Consider the following 25,529-nt stretch of genomic DNA (forward strand, 5'->3'; position numbering starts at 1 on the left):
CGGAAAACGGGAAGCGGGTGGCAGGAGTCTGGGGTTTATGAATTGGGAGAGGGGGTCGGTCTCTGGGATGCAGTGATAAGAGAGGTTAAAAGAGTGATTGGACGCAGCAATGTGGTTTTCATTGATTCAGGAGTCCAGGGAAGGCTGTGATTGGTGTGGTTGTCCCAGGGGGTCAGGTTTCTGGGATCTTGGAATTTGGGAGACTGGTAGTCTCTGGGAGATGGTATGGGGGCGGGACTGAGAGGATGGTAATGGAAGCCTAAGGTGTCAGTGATAAGAGGCCTCACCATTTTAAGCCACTTTAAAGAGTACAATTCAGTGTCATTTAGTACATTCACAATGTCATGCAACCATCACTTCAAGTTCCAGAAAAATTTCATCACCCCAAAAAGAGACCCTCTACACATTAAACAGTCACTTTCCATTTTCCCATCCCCTCCTCCAGCTCCTGGCAGCCACTAATCTGCTCTCTGTCTCTATAGATCTGCCTATTCTGGATATTTCATTTAAATGGAATCATGCGTTATATGGCTTCTTAGCATGTTTTCAAAGTTCACCCATGTTGTAGTGTGTCTGCTTTTAATGGCTGAATAATATTCCATTGTATGGATAATACCACATTTTGTTATCCACTCATCAGCTGATGGACATTTGAGTTGTTTCCACTTTTTATCTATTGTGAATATAGCTGCTATGAACATTCTTGCACAAGTTTGTGTTTGACCACCTGTTTTTGGTTCTTATACACCTAGAAGTGGAATTGCTATATCATATGGTAATTCTGTGTTAACTTATTGCGGAATGACCATACCTGTTTTCCACAGTGGCTATACTATTTTATATTCCAACCAGCAATGCGCAAGAGCTCCAATTTCTTCACATCCTTCCCAACGCTTTTTTCTTTCTTTCTTTCTTTCTTTCTTTTTATTGTAGCCATCCTAGTGGGTGTGAAGTGATATCTCATTGAGGTTTTCCTAGTGACTAATGAGTTGAGCATCTTTTCATGTGCTTTTTCCCATTTATATATTTTCTCTGTAAAAATGTCTACTCAAGTCCTTTACCCAGTTTTTAAGGTGTTTTTTTTTTCTTTTTTTTGTCTTTTGTTGTTGAGTTCTAAACGTTCTTCATACAGTCATATACCTCGTAGAAATTGCAGGTTCAGTTCCAGACCACCACACTAAAATGAAAATCGCTGTAAAGTGAGTCACAAAAATTTTTTGGTTTCCCAGTGCATATAAAAGTTATGTTTACACTATACTGTAGTCTATTAAGTATGCCATAGCATTATGTAAACAAAAAAAGAATGTGTATACATTAATTTAAAATACTTTATTGGTTAAAAAAAAATGCTAATGATTACCTGAACCTTCAGCAAGTTGTAATCTTTTTGCTGGTGGAGGGTCTTGCCTCAATGTTGATGGCTGCTGTCTGATCAAGGTGGTGATTGCTGAAAGGTGGGGTGGTTGTGGCAATTTCTTAAAATAAGACAACAGTGAAGTTTGCTGCATCTTCCTTTCAAAAAAGATTGCTCTGTAGCATGCAATGCTGTTTGATAGCATTTTACCCACAGTAGAACTTCTTTCAGAATGGAGTCAGTCCTCCCAGACCTTGCTGCTGCTTTGTCAACTAAGTTTATGTAATATTCTAAATCCTTTTTTGTCATTTCAACAATGTTCACAGCATCTTCACCAAGAATAGATTCCATATCTAGAAACCACTTTCTTTGCTCATCGATAAGAAGCAACTCCACATCCGTTTAAGTTTTACCGTGAGATTACAGCAATTCAGTCACATCTTCAGGCTCCACTTCTAATCTAGTTCTCTTGCTATTTCCATCAAATCTGCAGTTACTTCCTCCACTGAAGTTTTGAACCCCCCAAAAGTCATCCGTGAGGACTGGAATCAACTTCTTCCAAACTCCTGTTAATGTTGCTATTTTGACCTCCACCCATGAAACACAAATGTTCTTAATGGCATCTAGAATGGTGAAAACTTTTGTCTTAGTCCGTTTTGTGTTGCTATAACAGAAATACCTGAGACTGGGTAGTTTATAAAGAACAGAGGTTTATTTGGCTTATGATTCTGGGACAGCTGTATCTGTCAAGGGCCTCAGGCTGCTTCTATTCAGGGCAGAAAATGGCAGGTAGCGGGCGGGTACAAGCAGATCACATGGTGAGAGAGAGAGAGAGAGAGAGGTGCCAGGTCTTTTAAACAACCAGCTCTCACGGGAACTAATAGAGTGAGAACTCACTCATTAACCCCCCTCCCCCAGGGAGAGGATTAATCCATTCATGAGCGATCTGCCCCCATGACCCAAACTGCCACATTGGAGATCAGATTTCCATGAGTTCTGGGAGGACAGTACATCCAAACTCCATCAACTTTCCAGAAGGTTTTCAATTTACTTTGACCACATCCATCAGAAGAACCATTATCTATGGCAGCCATAGCCTTATCAAGTGTATTTCTTAAATAATAAGACTTGAAATTCAGAATTACTCCTTGATCCATGGGGTGAAGAATGGATGTTGTGTTAGCAGACATGAAAACAACCTTAATCTCCTTGTACATCTCCATCAGAGCTCTTAGGTGACCAGGTACATTATCAATGACCAGTCATATTTTGAAAGGAGTGCTGTTTTCCTGAGCAGTAGTCTCAACAGTCTCAACAGTAGACTTGAAATATTCAGTAAACCATGCTATAAGCAGATGTGCTGTCATCTAGGCTTTGTTGTTCCATTTACAGAGCACTGGCAGAGTAGATTTAGCATCATTCTTAAGGGCCCTAGGATTTGGGGTGGTAAATGAGCACTGGCTTCCGCTTAAAGTCACCAGCTGCATTAGCCCGTAACAAGAGCAGCCTGTTCCTTGAAGCTTTGAAGCCAGGCATTGACTTCTCTCTAGCCTGGAATATTGCTAAGCACACAGTATGTAACTTATATCTCAATAAAGTTGATTTTTTTCAAAGGACCATGTTTTTGTTATAATTTTTTAACTGCTAAGATACTCACCAAGTCAATTTGAGCAGGCCACTTATCCCTTCTGGGCATAAGATCTCCCCATCAGGAGGTGGTAAAGCTTGCCCATCCTGCCTCCTTGCAGAGGTATCTGAAGGCAGCAATTAAACACAAAAAGCCACACCGAGTGAAACATTATTTTAATTGGAATTTCTGGGTTGAGAGAGCTGGTGGTTTATATCTGGTTAGTGAGTCCATCCTGAAGGCCAGGGATGGAGGGGAGGAGTGAGTGAATTTGAGGGAGAGGAGTAGGTAAGGGAGGAAAATGGAAAAAATTGGGGAGGGAGAATGAGAGATAGAGACTCAAGCTATCAATCCCATGCTCATAGCAATAGGGGGGCTTCACAGTTGTTAAGAATTCTTATATGAAGCAGCAAATATGTAGGATGATCAAATCTAGAGATCGGATGTATAACACAAGGACTCTGGTTAATAAAATTGTACTCTGTTAGGGATTTCTGCTAAATGAGTACAGTTTAGCTGCTCTTGCCGTGAAAAAAAAGGAGGGAGGAACTGTGTGAGATGATGGATATGTCGATTTGCATCACTGTAATAACCATTTTACTATCTATTTGTATCCATAACATTGTGTTATATACCTTAGATATACACGATAAAATTTATTTTTAAGAAAATTAATTCCTTGACCTATGACCTTGGGTCTGAAACTTTGTTGAGTTCACAAAGCCAGAGAATGGTCCACAAAGCTTCCTACCTTCAATCTGGGCTCTAGATAGTGGGGACTCCAGATTCTGAGACCCCAGAGGGCCCAGTGATGGGGCTGCTGAGAAGAGGAGGGATAGTGTTGCACTCTGTCTTAGTCTGTTTTGTGCTGCTGTAACAGAATACCACAGACTGAGTGATTATAATGAACAGAAATTTATTGGCTCGTATTTCTGGAGATTGGGAAGTCCAAGATTGAGAGGCCTGCCTTTGGCAAGCACCTTTTTGCTGTGTCATCCCATGGCAGAAGGGCAAAGAGAGGGTGAGAAAACAAGAGGAGGGTCGAACTCATCCTTTTATAAGGTACCCACTCCCTTCCTAGCAGCTCTACTCCATAATAATGGCATTAATCCATGCATAAGGGTGGTTCCCACGTGATACAAACACCTTCCCCAACTCCCAACACTGTGGCGTGAGGATCAAATTTCCAACACGTGAACTTTGGGGGATACATCCAAACCATAGCACCCACTGACTTCAAGCAAAACCTAAGAAATGTCCCTTTTGTTGAACAGTATGAAAAGATAAAGAGCATAAATCAGCAGCCCAGAGGGAAAGTCTGTGATTATCAGAGCTTTGGGATTAAGGAAGAGAGAATCTTGTTTAGATGATCTAGAGCAGTGGTTCTCAAAGTGGACCAGCAGCATTACTTGACAATTTATCAGAAATATAAATTATGGGTTCCTCACCAGATCATCTGAATCAGACACTCTAGAGGTGTGCCCAGAAATCTATGATTTAACAAGCTGTCCAGGTGGTTCTGGTATGCACTGAAGTTTGAGAATGACTGCTAGATCCTCACCCATAGAAAATCCTCAGCCATTTCCTTTTCCCCTCATAGCTCACACAATGCAGGCTTTACCTTATGGAATATGTTTAGACTCCGTAAAATTCATTTAAAACTTTTTTTTCTAATTGCATCAGGTGGTAAAGATAAAAGTATCCACCACAGATTGCACTCTAGTCACCATTAGTCACTGTGGTGAGTGATTTATGTATTCTACCTCCTTTACCCCTTTATATATTTTGAAATCATGTTTTGGGGTGCCTACAAGTTTAGAATTGTTATATCGTCATCCTAGTGATTTTAACCATTGTTATACTATGATTTTTTCCACTCATTCAGCAAATATTCATCAAATGCCTTTCCTGTCACAAATAGGACAAAAAAGAAGGAAAAAAGAACATGAGCCTTTATTGGGCTCACATTCTAATGGGAGCTGGGGGAGGGAGACTAACAAGAGTATAAGAAAACCTTATGATATAGAAATATGTATGTATGTGTATGTGGCATGTGAACTATGTGGTATGTTAGCAAAATAAAGCAAGAAATCAGGAATATTGTTAGGAGGGTTGGTATTTTGGACCTTGTGGGCAGGGAGGGACCTCACTGAGAAGATGACTTGAGTAAAGATCTAGTGTGGGAGGGAACTTCATGGTGTTTGGTGAAAACAGCACTCAGGCAGAAGGAGAAGTAAAGGTAAAGACAAAGACCCTGAGACAGGGGAATAAATTTTGCATTCTAGATGCAGAGGGATCAGCACGGAAGAAGAGGGGCTCAGAGGTAACAAGGGCCAGATTACGTAGGGTCTTGTGGCTCATTAAGGATTTTGGCTCTTACTGGATGAGATGGGAGCAACTAGAGGGTGAAGAGAGTGACATGATCTGATTCAAGTTTTAAAAAGATCACTCTGGCTGCTGTGTTCAAAACAGATTGTAGGAGACAGTGGCGGAGGTAGAGATAACAATAATTGCAATAATCTGAGTGAGAGATGATGGTGTCTTAGACTAGGGTTATAGCACTAAATTGGCAAGTCAGATTTTGAATATACAGTAGGCACCTCGTATCTGCAGGTTCCACATCTGTGGATTCAACCAATTGAGGATTAAGAATATTTGAGAAAAAAAAACACAATAAAAAAATAACAATACAAAAAAACAAATAAAAACAATACAACAACTATTTACATAGTATTTACATTGTGCTAGGCGTTATGTAATCTGGAGGTGATTTAAAGTATACAAGAAGATGTGTGTAACTTATATGCAAATACTACACCATTTTATATAAAGAACTTGAGCATTAGTGGATTTTGATATATCTGCAGGGGTACTGGAACCAATCACTGGTCAACACTGAGGGATGACTGTATTTTGAAGGTAGTTCCAACAATGTTTCTGATGGAGTAGATGTCGGTATGGGAGAGGGGAGTTAAGGGTGACTCCAAGGTTTTTGACCAGAGTAAGCAGAAGAGAGAAGTTACCCTAACTGAATGAGCATGATGTGGGAGGAGTAATTTGGGGGAAAGATCAAGAACTCAGTTACCAACAAGTTACATTTGAGACATCTATTGGATATCCAAGAGGGTTTTTTTAATTTTTTTGGCAAGGACAGTGTTGGCAATTTAGAGGCACAGAAAGACATTGAGGGACCCCTCCAGCAATCTCCAAGCCCTTGGGGTGGCTGTGTTCTGTTTCCCAAGGGCATGTACATCACAAAGCAGCACATGCATGTGGGGGCACCATGACACCAGGAGGCCAGGACATCAGTTGGAGGAGGGCATGTGGGAGTGATAGGAAGACCCTGGGGATCAGTCTCCTCTCCTGGTGAAGCGAGCCTTGGCCTGATCATGGCACTGTGGGTGGGGGTCTGATAGGGGGGGTTCCTGCCTCTGGCTGAGCCTCAGTTTCCAACAGCAAACAGCCCAGCTCTCTATGGAGAAGGCCTCAGGCCAGTCCGGTAAAGCATCCCAGGCCCAAAGTTATGTGGCCTTGGCCCTTGGGGCCCTGCCATCCTGCAGCCACACTGGGATGGTCTGGAAATTGCATCCAGGAAGGTACCTACAGAGCATCAGGCTCCAGGGCTCACAGACAGGGCCTGGTGGGCCTCCCTGGGGGCAGAGGATCGGGTACACCATGACCACAGGGGTCAGCAGGGATGGCCCGGGGCCAGCAGTGAGAGCTGGGGCTGACTGGCCAGCACCATATCCAACAGGGACAGCTGCAGCTGGCACAGGGAGACCCCAGGAGAGACTGGTGGGGCAGGCTTGGCTGCTCTAGGAGCAAAGAGCAATCAGGGATGGGAAGTAATGGCTGGAGTTTGCAGGGCTGGCTTGGGCCCAGAAGTGACCGCAGGGGCTGGCAGGCATGTTCTAGGCCACCATGAGTGGCCGCTTTTGTCTGCACAGCTGTCCTGGGCCCAGCAGTAAAGAATTGTGTGGGCTGGGCTGCTCTGGTGCTTCAACTAATGTCTGGGGCTGACTGAGGCCCAGTAGTGACTTCTGGTGGGGGGAACTGGCCTAGCCCAGGAGGGATGTGCAGAGCTGGCCATGGTGACATGGGGCTAGGAGTGCCCAATGGGGATAGCAGCACTGGCCCAACAGGAAGCTGGTGGGCCAGTGGCATGATCTCAGGCTGAGGAGTAACCTTGAGGGCCAGCACCCCTGGCACTGGGCTAGCAGGGGCTGCAGGGGCTGGCAGTGCTGTCCTGAGGAATTCTACTGGGCTGGCCACGGAGACACGGGGGTCCATGACTGCAGGGGCTAGCAGTGGTGACGTGGGGTCACAGGGACTGCAAGGGCCAACAGCAGTGCCCTGGGGCTATGAGGGACTGCAGTAGCTGACAGTGAGGGTATGGGGCCAGGAGGTACTGCAAGGGGCTGATAGTGGAGGCAGGGGGCCAGAAGCCACTGTCGGTGCTGGCAGAGCTGTTTGGGGCGTGGGAGTGTTCAATGCAGCCAGCAGGGCTGAGCCAGGCATGACTGCTGGAGTCAGCAGAACTGATCTGGGGCTGGAAGCAGCTGCTGGGGACAGCAGGGCTGACTCGGGCCCAGAAGTGACCGCCGGGGTTGACAAGGCTGTTTCAGGCCAAGAAGGAGTGGCCACTGGGACTAGCAGGGCTGCCTGGTATCCTGAAGTGCAGACGAAGCTGGCAGTGACCCTTGGGGCTCGCTGGAGTGACTGGGCTGGAGCAGCTGCTGGCGCTGGGCCAGGCTGTTCTGGTCCCTGTGGTTGTTTGGGAGTGGCCTGCCTTCTGGGGAGCACATCTGCTTGGAGGGCTGCAGCGGGACCTTCATTCATCCATCGCAAGTGGGCTCTACGTCCTGCCCGGGGATGCCTGCCTCCAGGGGCCACCCATCCTCACTCAGCTCCTCAGATGGGCAGTTTTCTGACTCCCAAAGCTTCTCCATGAGGCAACATTCCCATTTCTCCTTCTGCTCATGTGGCTTCCGAGCTCTAACAGCCTAAACAGAAGGGACTCCATTCAGTTAAACCTTTGAATTTAAAAACTTGTTCTCTCCTGTAACCCAAACCACATAGCCTGCAGCTAATTGCCAGAACACAATGGCTCTTGCTCTCATATTGTATACAAATAATTAGAGAAAAATTATCAACCCTGATGGCCATTCTTTACAGCTTACTAACCTGATCTTATTTGAGAATAACAGGAACTGAACTCATGGAGAAGGAAGTATGACTCTGGTCAACTCCCACCAGGGAAGTTCCTTGATGATTATCTGAAACACTTTAAGCATGTTTGCACAGTCCCTGCTTGGTCACCATGAATCAACTTTTCACCGCAGACCCCTGTAAACCCTTTGGCAAACCTGGGCGAGGCGGAGACGGTCTTTGAGACATAAGTCCACCATTTCCCAAGGCTGCCGTCTTCCGGATTAAAGGCTAGCTTCCCTGCACCAACACTTGTCCCTCAATTATTGGCCATTGAGTGGTGAGCAAACGGACCTTTCAGTTCTCAGCAACAGGGCCACGTCCTTCTCCAGGGCCTCCAGGGTGCTGAAGCTGGCCTGGACTCGCGGTCGCGCGGGGGCGCTCCGCAGAGGCCAGCGTTCTCCTTGCCGGGGCTGGGCTCTGGCTTGTCGCCCGATGACGAACTCTGGGCGCGGGGGTCGTGGGCGGCCTCCCGGAGCAGGTCGCGGTACCGCGGCGCGTGGAAGCGCCTGCTCAGGCGGACCTTGGCCTCCACGACGGCGGCGGGCGTCCAGTCGGGCCAGTCCCCTTGACTCCAGGCCCTGGCTAAGTGGCGTCGCTGGTTTGCGAAAGCGCTGGGCAGGCGCGGGCCCTGGGCGACAGAGCGGGCGGCTGGCTGTGTATGCCGGGCGCGGGGGCGGCTCAGTCCCGGCCCACAGCACCTGCGGCCGGCGGGGGACATCGGCGGGAAGGGCCCAGCGCTCAGCGACCCACGCGCCGGGCGGGTCGGGGCGGCGTCTCCCCTGCTCCGGGCTCGTGAGGTGGCGGCCCCAAGTGGAAATGCCGAGTGGATGGTTGGAGGTCAGGGCTGGAGGCATAAATTTGGGAGCCACAGTATATAGACGGCGTTTAAAAAATACCACAGGCTGGATGATAGCACTGGAATGAATGAAGACGGAAAAGAGAAGAATTCAAGCCCTAAGCCTTGGGCCACTCCAGGGAGACAAGGAGGAGGCAGCAAAGGAAACTCGATGGGTATGAATAAATCCAAGAAAGAACGTCGAGGAGGAGACAGCGATCGGCTGTGCCCAGCTCTGCTGACAGCCAGCGTATAATACTGTGTTGTTGAATATAGGTACGAGGTTACACAGCAGAGCTCTAGAGCGCATTCATCGTGCGTTGTTGACTCCCCCTCTCCCAACCCCGGCAACCACCATTCCACGCTTTGATTCTAAGAATTTGACTATTTTAGATACCTCATTGTAGGGAAAATATAGGAAAATGGTCAGGGCCCCGCAGATGCTCAGAATCTTGCCGAGCCTTTGCTGTGAATAGGTTGTGTGGGCGGAGTCAGTGCGCCTGCGCGGCGCCACCATCTGGGCTGGAGTTTACGGCCTCCGGCGGCTGCGCCTACCAGCGGCTCCAACCTACCGCTTCCAAAGACATGTTTGCCGGTTACCTAGCTCAGAGACCTGTGTGTGGGGTCTGGTGACCTAGCCTGGCGTATGAAAGGTTTGTGACTCAGTCTATGAATGGACTTGAGGGGTCTGTGAGCTCCGGACGCAGCCCCAGCTCGGCAGTTGGCCCGGTCGGTGCAGGTCCAAGAGCCCGACAACCGGCGCTGCGAGCGGGATGCCCACGTGAGCCCGAGCCCAGCACCACCGCTGGCTAAGTCGGCAGGATAACGACAAGAGCGTTAGCGCCACACTCGTACAGGTGGAGTCATTCACTCTTTGTCTTTGTGTGACTGGCTTACTTTGCTTATCATAATTCTTTTTAAAACATATATCAAATCGTGTTCCTCTTCTGCTCAAAACTCTGCTACAGCTTCCACTTCACTCAGAGTCAAAACCAAAGTCGTTATAATGGCCTAAAAGGCCCTGTGTGATCTGGTCCCCACATCCTAACTCATCTTCCACCAATTCCTGACACACATCAAACATTCCAAGCACAGTCCTCACTCCGGACCTTTGCTCCAACTGTTCTCAACCAACCAGTTTATCTTTTAATATACTATATAATTTACTTATTTGCTATGTTTATGTTTTATCGTTTATATTCCCAGATAGAATGTCACTACTTGAGGGCAGTGCTGTTAGACTGTTCTGTTCTCCAATGAACTCCAGGTGCCTAGGACAGTGCCTGGCACATTGAACAGCACATCCTTCTCATGCCAGTTAAGTCAGAGAGAGAGAGAAAAGCCGAACTTTTAAAAAATATATAGTTATTATTTATTACTAATGTTCTTCACAAGAGATAAAACTAAAACCTAAATATATAAAAATATTGGAAGTAAACGTATGGCATACTCTACACAGGCAAATATTAGCCAAAAGAAAGAAATAAAGAAAACAAATTGGTTACACTACATTACTGGGCAAAATATACCTTAAGACAGAGAGCATTTCTATAGATAATGCCATCTCCAAAACCGCAACTCCTCCATAATCTCAATTCCATTCTTCCCTCCTGTCAACCACCTCCAACTAGTTCCAGCTCCCAAAATCCTTTGAACCTCATTGGAACCTTCAGTCCTTTGATCTTTCCATCTCTTTACTGCTCTTTACTTCCTTTCTCAACCAGCATAAATTTGGGAACAATATCTGTAATCACACCCTCAACTCCCCGCCCCCTCTCACTTTATTGTTCTTACGTGGCTAAGCCACAGCCCTGGTTAAGCACAATATCCTCCAGCTCCATTCCACCCCCAAATAGCTGCTTGTCTTGTGTGAAATTCCTGACCACCAACTTCAAGTGGTCTTTCTCAAGGCTGCTTTGTAGTCATACTGTATTTCCCTAATCCGCTCTATACCCCAGTCTCCTAGATAAATATTTCATATCTTCTCCTCTGTCTTCAAAATTGACCCTCTTCTCCACATTCCTCACTCCCAGATCCTATTTAAATAAAATAGAAGCTATTCAGAAGAGAAACACCATTAGCTTCCATCAACCTGCACTATGCCTACATCATTTACCTTAGCTATCCATCTGGCTAAGGACATTCCATCCATCAGTGTGATGAATCCCAAGCCCACACCATACTCAAGGACAGTGCTCAAGCAATTTCTTCCTCTTTCTCCTTTTAATCTATTTCTCTTCCTCTGAGTCTTTCCCAGCAGCATACAAACATGTTTTGTTTCTCCCATCTTAAAAAGCAAACACACACACAGAAACAAAACAAGGAAAAAAAAATGGTGTCTTGAATCTATTCCCCCTTTGGCTTCCAGATCATTTCTCTCCTTTCCTTAACAATAAAACTCTTTGAAAGGATTGTCTACAGTCTCTCATATGCCTTTTCCTTCTTTTAAAACAACTTCAATCAGATTTTTACTTCACCCATTAAAAATCTGATCTTGCCAATGTCATCAAGGAGTCACCTCCATGTTGCCGAATCCAATAACCGATTTTCCTTCCCTTACAATTACCCTTAAGATCAGCAAGAATTTCATCTATTCATATTTATTGTATTTAGAGAGATGTTGGAATTTTTCTACTGATCAGTAGGAGCTTCCTATTTGTTGTCTCTTATATTCTTTAAGCTGCTTTCCTATTGGATTTCTGTCTTTTTTTTAAAGTTGTTCATTTGTTAATATTAGTATATTTTTACATTCTAAGATGTTATTGTGCAACTACAATTCCTTGAAGTTGATACAACAAACAAACAGAAAGGACATTGTTGGGTGGGAGGCGGAGAGGGAGGAGGGATGGTTTCGGTGATGGGCCACAATAATCAACCACATTGTATATTGACAAAATAAAATTTAAAAAAAAATCATGTTGTACATAATAAGTATATATAATTTTTGTCAATTGAATAAATAAATTTTTTTTAAAAAACGAAGTATCCAGACAAGGCAAATTTCTTGAGAAAGAAAGTTGATTAGTGATTGCCTAAGGCTGATGGGGAGTAGACAGGGAAAATAGGGGCTGACAGCAAAAGAGTAGAAGGGGTTTTTTTTGGAGAATAATAAAAATGTACTAAAATTGATTGTGGTGATGGTGTGCAACTCTGCAAATGTACTAAAAGCCATTGAACTGTACACTTAAAATGGGTCAATCGGGTGGTATGTGAATTATAACTCAATAAAGCTGTTTTAAAAAGTGCTATACAGACAGGAATCATATAGTATGTAACCTTAGAATTAGCTTTTTCTTCACTCAACATAATTCCCTTGTGATCCATCTAAGTTGTTACATATATCACTAGCTAGGTCTTTTTTATTGCTCACTAGGTAATTCATGGTTTGAAGATACCACAGTTTGTTTAATCATTCACCCATTGTAGACTGTTTGTGTTGTTTCCAGTTTTGGGGTATTGTGAATAAAGATGATATGATCATTTAAAAAAAAAAAGATGTTATTGTGGAGCAGTTGGGGGAAGGGGAGGGAGAAGGGAGAAGGAAATAGGGTGGGAGAAGGAGGAAGGAGGGGGCATGGTTGAGACCTGTGGCATCCCTCCCATTCTGTGGGTTGTATTTTCACTTTCTTGATACTGTCCTTTGATACACAAAAGTTTTTAATTTTGATGAAGCCCAATTTACTTACTGTTTTCTTTTGTTGATTGTGCTTTTGGTGTCATGTTTAAGAACAATTGCCTAATTCAAGGTCATGAAATTTTTCACCCATGTTTCCTTCTAAGAGTTTTATACTTTTAGCTCTTACATTTAGGTTTTTGGTCCATCTTGAAATAATTTTTATATATGGTATAAGATAGGGGCCCAAATTCGCTATTTTGCATGTGGATATCCAGTTGAAGAAACTATTTGTTGAAAAGACATTGAATGGTCATGGTATGCTTGTCAAAAAAGAATAAACCACAGGTGAATGAGCTTATTTCTGGACTCTCAATTCTATTTCATTAATCTATATGTTTGGCATCATTCCAGTACCACACTGTGTTCATTACTATTTTTCTTCTTTTCTTTTTTTTGGTGGCTGGCTGGCACAGGGATCCAAAACCATGACCTTTGTGTTAGAAGGCTATGCTCTAACCAATTGAGCTAACCGGCTAGCCCCTGTCTCCATTACTGTAGCTTTATACTAAGTTTATATCAGGAAGTGTGAGTTCAATTTTGTTCTTTTTAAAAATTGTTTTAGCTATTCTGGTGTCTTGCACTCCATATGAATTTTAGGATGAGCTTGATCATTTATGCAAAAAAAGTTGAAATTTTGATAGAATTTTGAACCTGTAGATCAATTCAGACAGTATTGCAATCATAAAACAGTATGAAGTCTTCCAATCCATGAACATGGGATGTCTTTTAATTTATTAGATCTTCTTTAATTTTTAAAAAATCTGTATTTATTAGTTCTTTTTTTATAAAAACCTACTACAGGTTAACGTAATATATTAACAAAAATAATAACAAAAATAAGTATATTTTCAGAAACATAAAAATTTAGTGAGAAGAGTGGTATTATTTTAGTTTTTGGTGTTGTTGCTTTCACATTGTAAAAATCAATAATTCCTTAATATAATCAAACATTAAACATGTTTAAATTTCTCCAATTCTCTTCCTCTCCCTTTCTTTCTTACAAATGATTTGTTTACATCAGGATCCATACAAGTTCTGTGTGTTGCATTGGTTGCTATGTCAGCTGTCTATTAAGTTTCTTTTAAACTATCAGTTCCCCCTTCATCTGTCTTTCCCCCTTTTCCCCATAAAATTTCCCAAGGTCTAGATTTCCATCCCAGTAGTGTCATTTAACATGTTCCACTGTCCCCTGCATTTACTGATGATTGGTTGCTAGATCCTGAGGCTTGGTCTCACTCAGGTTAGATTTGGCTTCAGAGGTATATGTTCTTACTGCTTGAGGCACATGATGTGTGATCATCTCTCTGTGATGTTAGCAAATATTGATGATCATTTGCTAGATCCATTATTTCATTAGGGTTTTGCAAAATACCATGTCCTAATTATTTTATTCCCTCCTTATTCACTAGCTGGGATACTTCACTAGATGGAAATGGTCCCTCCTTGGCTATTTATGGTTACCCTGGGGAAAAATTCATATAGGAAAGACAGGATAAATGCTTGACTCTTCCCTTTTACATACTAGTTTTAGAAAAATGAATTTTTTCTATCACCTTCCAAAAAGCCTGGAGTTTGTTTCCTTTTGTTTCATTGTCATTATGGTTTTTTGTATTCATGGTAGTGATTATCATTTTTTGGATTTCAGATGCAGGACTCCCTGGAGGATTTCTTGCAGGGATGGATGTGTAGTGGTGAACTTCTGCAGCTTTTGTTTGCCTAGAAAATACACTATTTCTTCCTCATTTCTGAATGATACCCTTGCTGGGTATAGTATTCTTGGCTGGCAGTTTTTTTCTTTTAGTATATTGAATATATCATCCCATTTTCTTCTGGCCTGTGGAGTTCTGTTGACAAGTCTGCTATTAGTCTGATAGGGGCTCCCTTATAGGTGACTTGACACTTTTCTCTTGCTTCTTTTAAGATTCTTTCTTTGTTTTTGAGCTTTGCCAATATGACTATAATGTGTCTTGGAGAGGATCTTTTTGGGTTGAATCTGTTTGGGTATCTTTGAGCCTTCTGGATCTGAAAGTCTGTCTGCTAGTTCTCTTAGATTTTTTTCATTTTTTAAAAATTCTTTTTTCCTTTTTTTTTTTTTTTTGTTTATCTGGGTTATTTCAAAAAGACTATCTTCACGATCAGAAATTCTTTCTTCTGCTTGTTCTAGCCTGATGCTTAAGCTCTCAGTTGTGTTTTTTTTTTTTTTTTTGTCAAGTGAATATTTCAGTTCCATGAGTTCTGTTACATTCTTTGTTATGGTGTTAATCTCTTTGTAAATTTCCTCCTTCATATCCTGGATTTTTTTTTTTTTTCTCATTTCATTATGTTGTTTTACTGAGTCTTCTTGTATCTCAGTGAGTTTCCTTAAGATTGTTGCTTGGAATTCCTTCTCAGTCATTTCAAGGATTTCCTGCTCTATAGGGTCTGGTATTAGAGAATTACTGTATTCTTTTGGTGGTGTCATATTTTCTTGGATTTCAGTATTTCTAGTATCCCTACATTGGTGTCTGGTCATATGGTAGAGCAGTTGTTTCTTCTATTACTCTGGAGTGGGCTTTGAGGAGAGAGATGTCCTCTTCTTTTTTTGATCTCCATTGGTGACTCTCCTTGTGTCAATGCAGTTGAGTGTCTGGCAGGCTACCTGCATGGTGGCTGTGGCTACAGCTGTGGTGGTGAGCCACTTTTGTGGAAGCCATGGCTGTGGTGGGCCACTCACATGAAAGTGGTATTTTCGGTGTGCTCCTTGTCTGTTTTTGGGCAGAGGAGACTGCCCTTGCCTCCTGCCTATGACCCCAGGCATGCTCCTTGCCTGCTTCCATTCTTTAATTTTTATCAAAAATGTTTTGTAGGGTTTTTTTTTTTTTTTTGTAGTTTTTAGTGTACAAGTCTTGCACTGCTGTTGTTAAATTTATTCCTAAGTATTTTTTTCCTTTTGATGCTATTGTAAGTGGAATTTTCTTTCTTTTTTTAAGACTAGTCAAATACAGTTGTGAGAAAGGGAAAAAGAGTAGAACAAGGAGTTTGATCTGTTACTGATGTGAACAATCAGTTGAGATAATTGTCTTCAGATCAGCCTGGGATTTTTTTCTTAATTTGATTTTTGGATTGTTTATTGTAGTATATAGAAATACAACTTATTTTGTATGTTGATCTCATATCTTGCTGAACTTGTTTATTAGTTCTAATAGCTTTTTGTGTGTGGATACTTTAGGATTTTTTACATAGAAGATCGTGTCTTCTATGAATAGAGATAATTTTAACTCTTTTCTTGGAATTTGGATGCCTCTTGTCTCTTTTGTCTTGCTTAATCACCCTGGCTAGAACAATGTTGAATGGAAGTGGTGAGAGCAGATGTATTTGTCCTGTTCCTCATCCTAGTGGGGAAGCGTTGAGCCTTCCATCATTCAGTATGATGTTAGCTCTGGGTTTTTCACAGGTGCTTCTTATCGGGCTGACGAAGTTCCCTCCTTTTTCTATTTTGTTGGTTGTTTTAATTAGGAAGGGGTGTTGGATTTTTGTGAAATGCTTTTTGTTTTCTGTATAAATTGAGAAGATCAAGTAGTTTTTTTTTTCCTTCATTCTATTATATGATGTACAGTAATGGATTACTCAATGGGCTTGGGTTGTTCAAACTCTACACATTCCAAAGAAAGATACCAGCACCTTGACTTATTCCGAGGAGATAATCTCTCTCTTTAAGCCCTTGGATAATCCTGCTTTATAAGAGTGTTTTTGTAGGCCTGTGGTCTTGAACAACTCTGTGTCAATTAGACCAGATTATTAAACTATGCTAACAATGTGACTTATGGTAAATATCTGTATGCCTGAGCCCTGGATCAAGCTCTGTCAGTTTGGCCTCTGGGAGACTGGAGGCTGAGTAGTTAAGGTCAGTCACATGAGCAGTGTATTCCCTGGTTTATGCACTGTTTCACATACTTCGCTTGTTGTCACACATAGTTGCTGTCAAAATTATTGCTGTTCATGTGACTCCACCAGGAGAGGAATACTGAAACCTTACTGCTGGCTTCTCTTGTACTTCACCTATATGCCTCTCCATTTCCTGATTTTAAACTGTAGCCTTTTACTGTAATTAACCATAACCGTGAGTATAACAGCTTTTCTGAGTTTTGTAAATCCTCTAGCAATCTTTGAGCCTGAGGGTGTTCCTGTGGATCCCCAAATCATGTAATGTATGACATTGACCAATTGTTATATGTTGAACCTTGCTTGCATTCCTAGGATAACCCCCCCTTGGTCATGGCATATAATCCATCTGCTGTATAGTGTGCTGCTGGTTTCAGTTTGCTGGTATTTGTTGATGTTTTACATCAATATCCACAAGAGATGTTTGTCTGTAATTTTCTTGTGATGTCTTTGTCTGGCTTGGGTATTGGGGTAATGCTGGCTTCATAGAATGAATTAGGAAGTGTTCTCTCCTCTTCTAACTTTTCGAAAAATTTGAGAAAGGTTGGTGTTAATTGTCCTATAAATGTTTTAGTAGAATGCACTAGTGAAGACTCATGGTCATGGGCATTTATTTTTTTAGGAGGTTTTTGATTAATGATTCAATTTATATACTTACTATATGCCTATTCAGACATTCTATTTCACCCTGATTCAGTTTTGGTAATTTGTGTGTTTCTGTTTCTAGGAGTTTGTCAGTTTCATCTAGGTTATCTAACTTGTTGGCATACAATTATTCATAGTATTTTTTATAATCCTTTTTATTTCTGTAAATTGGTAGTAATGTCCCCACTTCAATTTTACTCTCTCTAGCTAAATGTTTGTCAATTTTCTTGATCTTTTGAAAGAGCCAACTTGGTCCTATTGATTTACTCTATTTTTTTGTTTGTTTGTTTCATATTTTTCCATTGTTGTTATTTTCTTTCTTCTGCTAACTTTCAGTTTCATTTGCTTTTGTTTTTCTAATTCTTTTAAGGTTTAAAGCTAAGTTATTGATTTTGATATTATTTTCTTTTTATTGTGCTAAAATATAAAATTTACCTTTTAACAACTTTCATGTGTACAGTTCAGTGGCGTTAACTACATTCACACTGTTTTTCAACCATCACCATTATTCACCTCCAAAATCTTTAATGTAAAAATTACCTCCTCCCTCCAGATCCTGGCAACCACCGTTCTACCTTCTGTATGAATTTGGCTACACCAGGTACCTACCTCATATAAGTGGAATCATACAATGTACGTCCTTTTGTCTAGCTTATTTCATTTAACACGTCTTCAGCTTCATTCAGGTTATATCATGTGTCAGAATTTTGTTCTTTTTAAAGGCTGAATAATATTTTATTGTATGTACATACCACATTTTGTTTATCCATTCATCCATTGATGGACATTTAGGTTTTTTCCATCTTTTGGCTATTATAAATAACACCTGGCCAAGTCCCTGCTTTCAGTTCTTTTCAGTATATTCCCAGAAGTGGAATTGCTGAAATGTATGGTAATTCTATGCTTAATTTTTTGAAGAGCTGCCATACTTTTTTCCCCAGAAGCTGCACCATTTTATGTTCTCCAGCAATCACAAGAGTTTCAATTTGTCCACATCTTCACAAACACTTATTTTCTATTTTTCTCTCTTTCTTTGTTTCTTTCATAACAGCCATTCTAATGTGAAGTAGTACCTTACTGTGATTTTGACTTGCATTTCCCTAATGATTAGTGATGTTGAGCGTCTTATCATGTGCTTATTGGCCATCTGTATATCATCTTTGAAGAAATCTCTATTCAAGCCCTTTGTCCATCTTTTAATCAGGTAGTTTATGTTGTTGATGTTATTGTTGAGGTGTAGAAGTTCTTTATACATTCCAGACTTTAACCCCTTATCAGATATATGATTAGCAAATATTTTCTGCCATTCTATAAGTTTTCTATTTAATCCCTTGATAGTATCTTTTGATGCACAGAAGTTCTTAAATTGATGTAGTTCACCTTATTTAGTTTTTCTACTATTGCCTGTACTTTCATTGTTATATCCAAGAAATCGTTACCAGATCCAATATCATGAAGCTTCTCCCCTATGTTTTCTTTTTCTTTTTCTGTTTTCTTTTGGCAGCTGGCTGGTCCAGGGATCCAAACCCTTGACCTTGGTATTATAACACTGTGTTCTACCAACTGAGCTAACTGGCCAGCCCTCCCCATGTTTTGTTCTAAGATTTGCATAGGTTCAGGTCTTATGTTTAGATGTTTCAATTATTTCGAGTTTGTTTTTGTGTATGGTTTAAGGTGAGGGTTTAATTTTATTCTTTTGTGTGTGAATTCAGTTTTCTCAGGGTAATTTTTTGAAATTACTGTCTTTTTTCCATTGAATAATTGTGGCACACTTGTCAAAACTCATTTGACCATATATGCAAGGGTTTCTTTCTGGGCACTCTGTTCTATTCCATTAGTCTATATATCTGTCTTTATTCCAGTAGCACACTATTTTGATTGCTGTAGTTTATATAACTTTTGAAATTGGGAAATATGAAATCTCCAACATTGTTATTTCACAAGATTGTTTTAGTCCCTTGAGAAATATGAATTTTAGGATGATGTGTTAGAGTTCTCCAGAGAAACAGAACCAACAGAACTCTAGATAGTTGGATAATAGATACACAGAAACACTATCTGTCTACGTCTATCTAAATAGAGGCAAGGCGTCGGGTGGACAGAGATTTTAAGGAACTGGTTCACACAATTGTGGAGGCTTGGTAAATCAAAAATCTTCAGAATTGGCCAGCAGGTTGGAGATCCAGGGAAGACTTGCAGTTCAAGTCCAAAGACTGTCTGCTGACAGGATTCCTTCTTTGTTCTATTAAAACCTTCAACTGATTAGATGAGGCCCAACAACATTATGGAGGGTGATCTGCTTTACTCAAAGTCCACTGATATAAATGTTAACCTCATCCTAAAAACAACTTCACAGAAACATCCAGATTAATATTTCACCATATATCTGGGCACCATGGCCCAGTCAAGGTGACACAAAATGGTAACAATCACAGATGGATTTTTCTATTTCTGCAAAAATCACCATTGGGATTTTGATAGAGATTGGATTAAATCTGTAGATAGCTTTGGGTATTATCGACATCTTAACAAGAGTAAGTCTTCTGATCCATAAAAATGGTATGTCTTTTCATTTATGTCCTCTTTAATTTCTTTCAGCAACATTTCATTGTTTTCAGTATACAAGTTTTTTGCCTCTTTAGTTAAGTTTATTCCTAAGTATTTTATTGTATTTGATGCTATTATAAATGAAATTGTTTTCATTTCCTTTTCATATTATTTATTGTTAGTGTACAGAAATGTGACTGATTTTTGTGTTGATTTTGTATCCCACTCCATTGCTGAATTTGTTTTTCAGTTCTATTAGTTTTTTTGTGTGTGAAATCTTTAGGGTTTTCTACTTATAAGATTGTGAGAGCTGTGAACAAATATACTTTTACTTCTTCCTTTCTGATTTGAATGCCTTTTATTTCTTTTTTTTTTCTATTATTATTATTTTTTTCTATTTGCCCTGGCAATACTATGTTGAATAGCAGTGGTGAAAGCAGTCATCCTTGTTTGTTCCTGATCTTACAGGAAAAGTTTTCACAACTTTCATCATTCAGTATCATGTTATCTCTGGGTTTTTGATGTATGGCCTTTATTGTGTTGAGGTTGTTTCCTTTTATTTCTGATTTTTTTAATCATGAAAGAGTGTGATTTTGTCAAATATTTTTCTGCATGAGTTGAGATTATGTGGTTCTCCGCTTCTTTCCATTAATATTGCATTGATTGATTTTCATGTTGAACCATTCTTGCATTCCAGGTGTAAATTCCACTTGATCATGGTTAATATGCTGCTGAATTTGGCTTCTAGTATTTTGTTGAGGATTTCTGCATCAATATCCATAAGGGGTATTGTTTTGTAGCTTTTTTTCTGCCCATGATATCTTTGTCTGGATTTGATATCAGTTAATGCTGTTCTCATAGAATGAGTTAGGAAGTATTTTCTCCTCTTCAATTTTTTGACAGTGTTTGAGAAGGATTCTTAATTCTTTTTCAAATGTTTGGTAGAATTTACCAGTGAACCTATCTGGTCGAGGGTTTGCTTCCCTGTGAGATTTTTGATTATTGATTCAATTTTTTTTATTAGTTATAGGTCTATTCATATTTTTAAACTTGCTCACAATTCAGCCTTCATAGGCTGTGTGATTCTAGAAATTTGTCCACTTCATCTAGGATATCCAAATTAATTTTAGTAGTTTAAGTCATTTTTTCTTAGCCAATATACCTAAATGTTTGTGTATTTTGTTGATCTTTTGGAAGCAACTCTTCGTTTCATTAATTTTTTTCTATTATTTTTTTGTTCTCTATTCATCTTTTCTATAATCTTTATCATTTTCTCCCTTCTAGCTTTAGTTTGTTTAGTTTAATTGGGTTTAGTTTGTTCTTCTTTTCTAGTTTCTTAAGATGTAAAGTTAGTTGTTGATTTACAATATTCTTCTCTTTTAATGTGATCATTTACAGCTATAAATTTTACCCTTAGCACTGCTTTGCTGCATCCCATAAGTTTTGGTATGTTCTACTTTTGCATTTCACATTTCTTTCAAGATATTTTTAAGTTTCCCTTCTACTTTCTTTTTTGACTTATTGGTTGCTTAAGAATGTGTTGTTTAATTTTCATGTTTGCGCATTTTCCAGTTTTCCTTCTGCTGTTAATGTCTGGTTTTATTCTATTGTGTTTATAAGAGATACTTTGTATACATCCAGTTTTTAAAGATTTATTGACTTGTTTTGTGGCTTTACATATCGTCTGCATTGGTGAATGTTCCATCTGTACCTAGTCTGGTTGTTTTATCAATTATTTAAAGTACCTTAAAGTACTAAAGTACTTAAAGTACCTTAAGTACCTAAAAAAAGTATCCTTTTTTTTGAAGCACCCTTGTAGTAGTGACCTTCAATACTGGATTCATATTATCTTTATATTTTTCCATGAACTTTTTGAAGTACCCTATATATCTCTCCCTTTAATTTGTCAATGTTTGTTTCATACATTGAGAACTCTGATGTTTGATACATATATGTTTATAGCTATTATATCTTCCTGGAGAATCAATCCTTTTAACATAGAATGTCATTTTTTCTCTCTTGTAAGTTTTTGACTCAAAGTCTATTTTATATATTAATATAGCCACCTCTATTTTCTTTGTTACTATTTTGTGTAATACATTTTTCCATACTCTCACTTTAAACCTTTTTGACAGTGTTTGAGAAGGATTGTTAATTCTTTTTCAAATGTTTGGTAGAATTTGCCAGTGAACCTATCTGGCCCAGGGTTTGCTTCCCTGTGAGATTTTTGATTATTGATTCAATTTTTTTATTAGTTACAGGTCTATTCATATTTTTAAACTTGGGGGATAGGGGGTAGCTGGCCAGTACGGGGAACCAAACCCTTGACCTTGCTTCTACAAGGCTGCGCTGTAACCAACAGAGCTAACTGACCAGCCACTTCACACTTTTGGTATTTTGTTATTTTCTATGTCATATCTTTTTTGTCACTCATCCTTCATTACTACCTTCCTTTGTGTTCAGTTGGTTTTTAAAAATAAGAGTATTTTTACAGCATTCCAGGGGTTTTGATAAATGTATGACATGTATCCACCATTATAATATCATATAGAATAATTTCACTGCCCTAAAGATCCTCTGTACATTGTCTATTCATCTTTCTTTCCCCTCAATCCTACTGATCTTTTTACATGTTCTTTTTTTTGTCTTTTTGTGACCGGTAAGGGGATCACAACCCTTGGCTTGGTGTCGTCCGCACCGCTCCAGTGAATGCACCGGCCATTCCTATATAGGATCCGAACCCGCGGCGGGAGCGCCACTGCACTCGCAAGCGCTGCACTCTCCCGAGTGCGCCACGGGGCCGGCCCTACATGTTCTTTTTTTAAGAATGTCATATAGTTGGAATCATTCAGTATGTATCATTTTCAGATTGGCTTCTTTCACTTAGTAATATACATTTATGACTCCATATGTTTTCATGGCAAATAGCTTCTTTTGTTTTTTGGCACTGAATAATATTGTATGGATGTACCACAGTTTATTTATCCATTCATCTACTGAAGGGGGCATCTTGGTTGCTTCCTAGATTTGGCAATTATGAATAGTTATATAATAATCATGTTTTTTTATGTTCTGTATTTTATGATGCTTTGACCTCTTGTCCCCTCGATGCCCCTCCCAAGGTTAGCTAATTCCTAGAGATAGTAAAAACTTGCCTGGGAGCAAATTTTTGATACACAAACCAACCATTCCAGATTCCATACTCCCAACCACCAAATCCATCTGGCTTTTATAGTCTAGGAGGCAATATTCCTCTGCTATAATCACTCCAGGACCAGGTACTGGACAAACAGGGGCCACTTCTTTTCCCTCTAAGTTTTGCTGAGTCAAAGTTTGGCCTGTCCTGTGGAGTTGTGAGAGAATGCTCCACCTGAATACTCACTCATGTGTCATGAGCATTTTATGAGGTCAGTGTGAGATATTCCTCTTCAGGGGAACATAGCACCCTGCAAAAGTGCAGGTCACAAACTTCTCTGCTGTTGTCTGCTTGCTACTGTCACAATTTATCCCTGGACTCAGTGGAATATAAGAGGTTCCATTCCTGGAGACCAGTGGTTCAATGTTTAATTTAAAAAGGGGGAAAGACAAGAACATCTGGTTCTGTTTCCCCTCACACCTCCAGAAGGAGGTCCAGCTAATAAAAGATTATGAAACAGCTAATAAATGCACATGGACTCTCTTTTAAGTACTGCTGATAATCAGCACACAAAGGATTTTACGGACAAAGAAGTTAAAAGACAAAGCTGATGTCACTATTGCTGTCTTGGATGTATACTCCAGCCCCTCTGAGGTTGAATGGGACACCCCACAAAAGGAGGCCACCATTCACAGCAGAGGCCACTTGAGACCACCAGGAGTTTATCACATAAATACCCAAAGGAGGAAAAAGAGGGCAGGGGGAATTTTACCCACCTCAAGATACAAGCCATTCTAAAAGGTTTTTGTTCAAGAGAAAATCAAGATGGCAAGAGACTGAGCATGCTATGCACATGGTTGTCCCAGGGAGAGGCTGCTGCCTAAAGTCAGGTCAGCAGGCCTCTTCCACCTCCCTTTTTCTCGTATTAGCCAGAGACAGAAACTAAAAACTGTGGCTGCAGCCAGCAAAAAAAAGAAGAAGAAAAGAAGAAGAAGAAAAATGGAGGTGGAGGGGAGAAAAACAAAACAAAAACCTCTAGATACAGGAGGAGAAAATAAAAAATATGGTATTTTACATATTTTAATATAAATATATAATAAATTATATATATATATATACACACACACAAACATACATATAACAAAATTAAAACAAAGGTTTATAATTTGGCTCAATTTAAAAATTCAAAATTTATATATAAAGTTTATATACTAAAAATATATAACAAGTTATATATATAATACATATATAAAAACAAACATAACAAAATTTACATACTAAATAAATTTATATAACAAAAAATAAAAAGGGCACTACTTGGTTTTTGTGCCTTTACAACACAAGCGCTAAATTAACATTAACATTTAGAAAATGTACCCCAAACTTCATAGGCTTATGAAGACATACTGGGGCTTTAATTATAGTTATACCTGGGGATTTCACTCAGTTTAAACACTGTATCCCCTATTTTTAAAAAGGTAACTAAATATAGAGAAAAAATAGATATGCATCACTTTATAGCCTTGCCTAAATTTCCTATAGTCACAGTACTCATTGCCCTAAGAAATTCCATATTGGGTATAGACACTCTACCAGAATGAATGATAAAATTAAGACTTTGGCACTTAAAAATTGGTTTGAATGCATTTGACAGACCTAGAGCAGTTACTGTCTCCTTAAAAGGTTTCCAGTACGGGCCGAGCCCGTGGCGCACTCTGTAGAGTGCTGCGCTGGGAGCACAGCGTCGCTCCCGCCACGGGTTCGGATCCTATATAGGAATGACCGGTGCACTCACGGAAAAAAAAAAAAAAAAAAGGTTTCCAGTACAGATACTAGAAAAAAGTACACTTTCTGTCTGATTGGCAGCCAAGATTGAATGGGAGAAAATAGGAATTACAAAAACATAGAAAGGAGATAGTTCTTGCAACTCAGAAATAACCTCGTAAACAGTGATGAGGTGGTTTTATTCCAAAACAGGAATCTAAAATTGAGTTTACATGAGAAATGTTAAGAGAATCATTTTCCCTACTTTCCTGCCTTCTGGTTGATTCTCCTTTAAAAGCTTGGCTTGAAACTAAATTAAAAGCTCAATAGTTGGAGGGGCGGGGGTGGAAATTGGCTTGATAATATGGGATCCCATGGATCCCTAGTTAAAACAGTAGTATGACTCAATGCTCAATGTAAGAGTTAAAACAGGGCCTTCAAAGATGAAAACATTATATAAAACCTAATTAATAATTATCTCTACCACATCTCCATTTGACAGGCCAATTTTGCCTGTTTTTAACCTGGGAGAAAAAATAAATAATGTGCACATCATGGTGGATTACTACAACCTTAGAGCTGTGGTTCCATCCATTAGGGCCCCCATACCCAATATCCAATATTATTAAAATTACTGATTCTATCCAATCAACAACCAGTAAATATTTTGCTTTTACAGGTTTGGCTAAAAAGTCTATTCAAGTGCCTATTTCAACAGCCTCTCAGCTGCAGTTTGTCTTCACCTCTGAAGGGACACAGAACACCTTTTTCCAGGCTACCTAGGGTGTACCTCAACAGCTTTGCCACTGCACA

General features: G+C 40.1%; 1 pseudogene; it reads right to left on the reverse strand.

The window, feature by feature from the left end:
* Nucleotides 1–6,591: 6,591 nt before the first annotated feature.
* On the reverse strand, nt 6,592–8,910 carry LOC134387396 (uncharacterized; annotated as a pseudogene).
* Nucleotides 8,911–25,529: the final 16,619 nt, after the last annotated feature.

This window comes from Cynocephalus volans, chromosome 10, assembly GCF_027409185.1.
Source record: "Cynocephalus volans isolate mCynVol1 chromosome 10, mCynVol1.pri, whole genome shotgun sequence".
In the NCBI taxonomy this organism is placed as follows: Eukaryota; Metazoa; Chordata; class Mammalia; order Dermoptera; family Cynocephalidae; genus Cynocephalus; species Cynocephalus volans.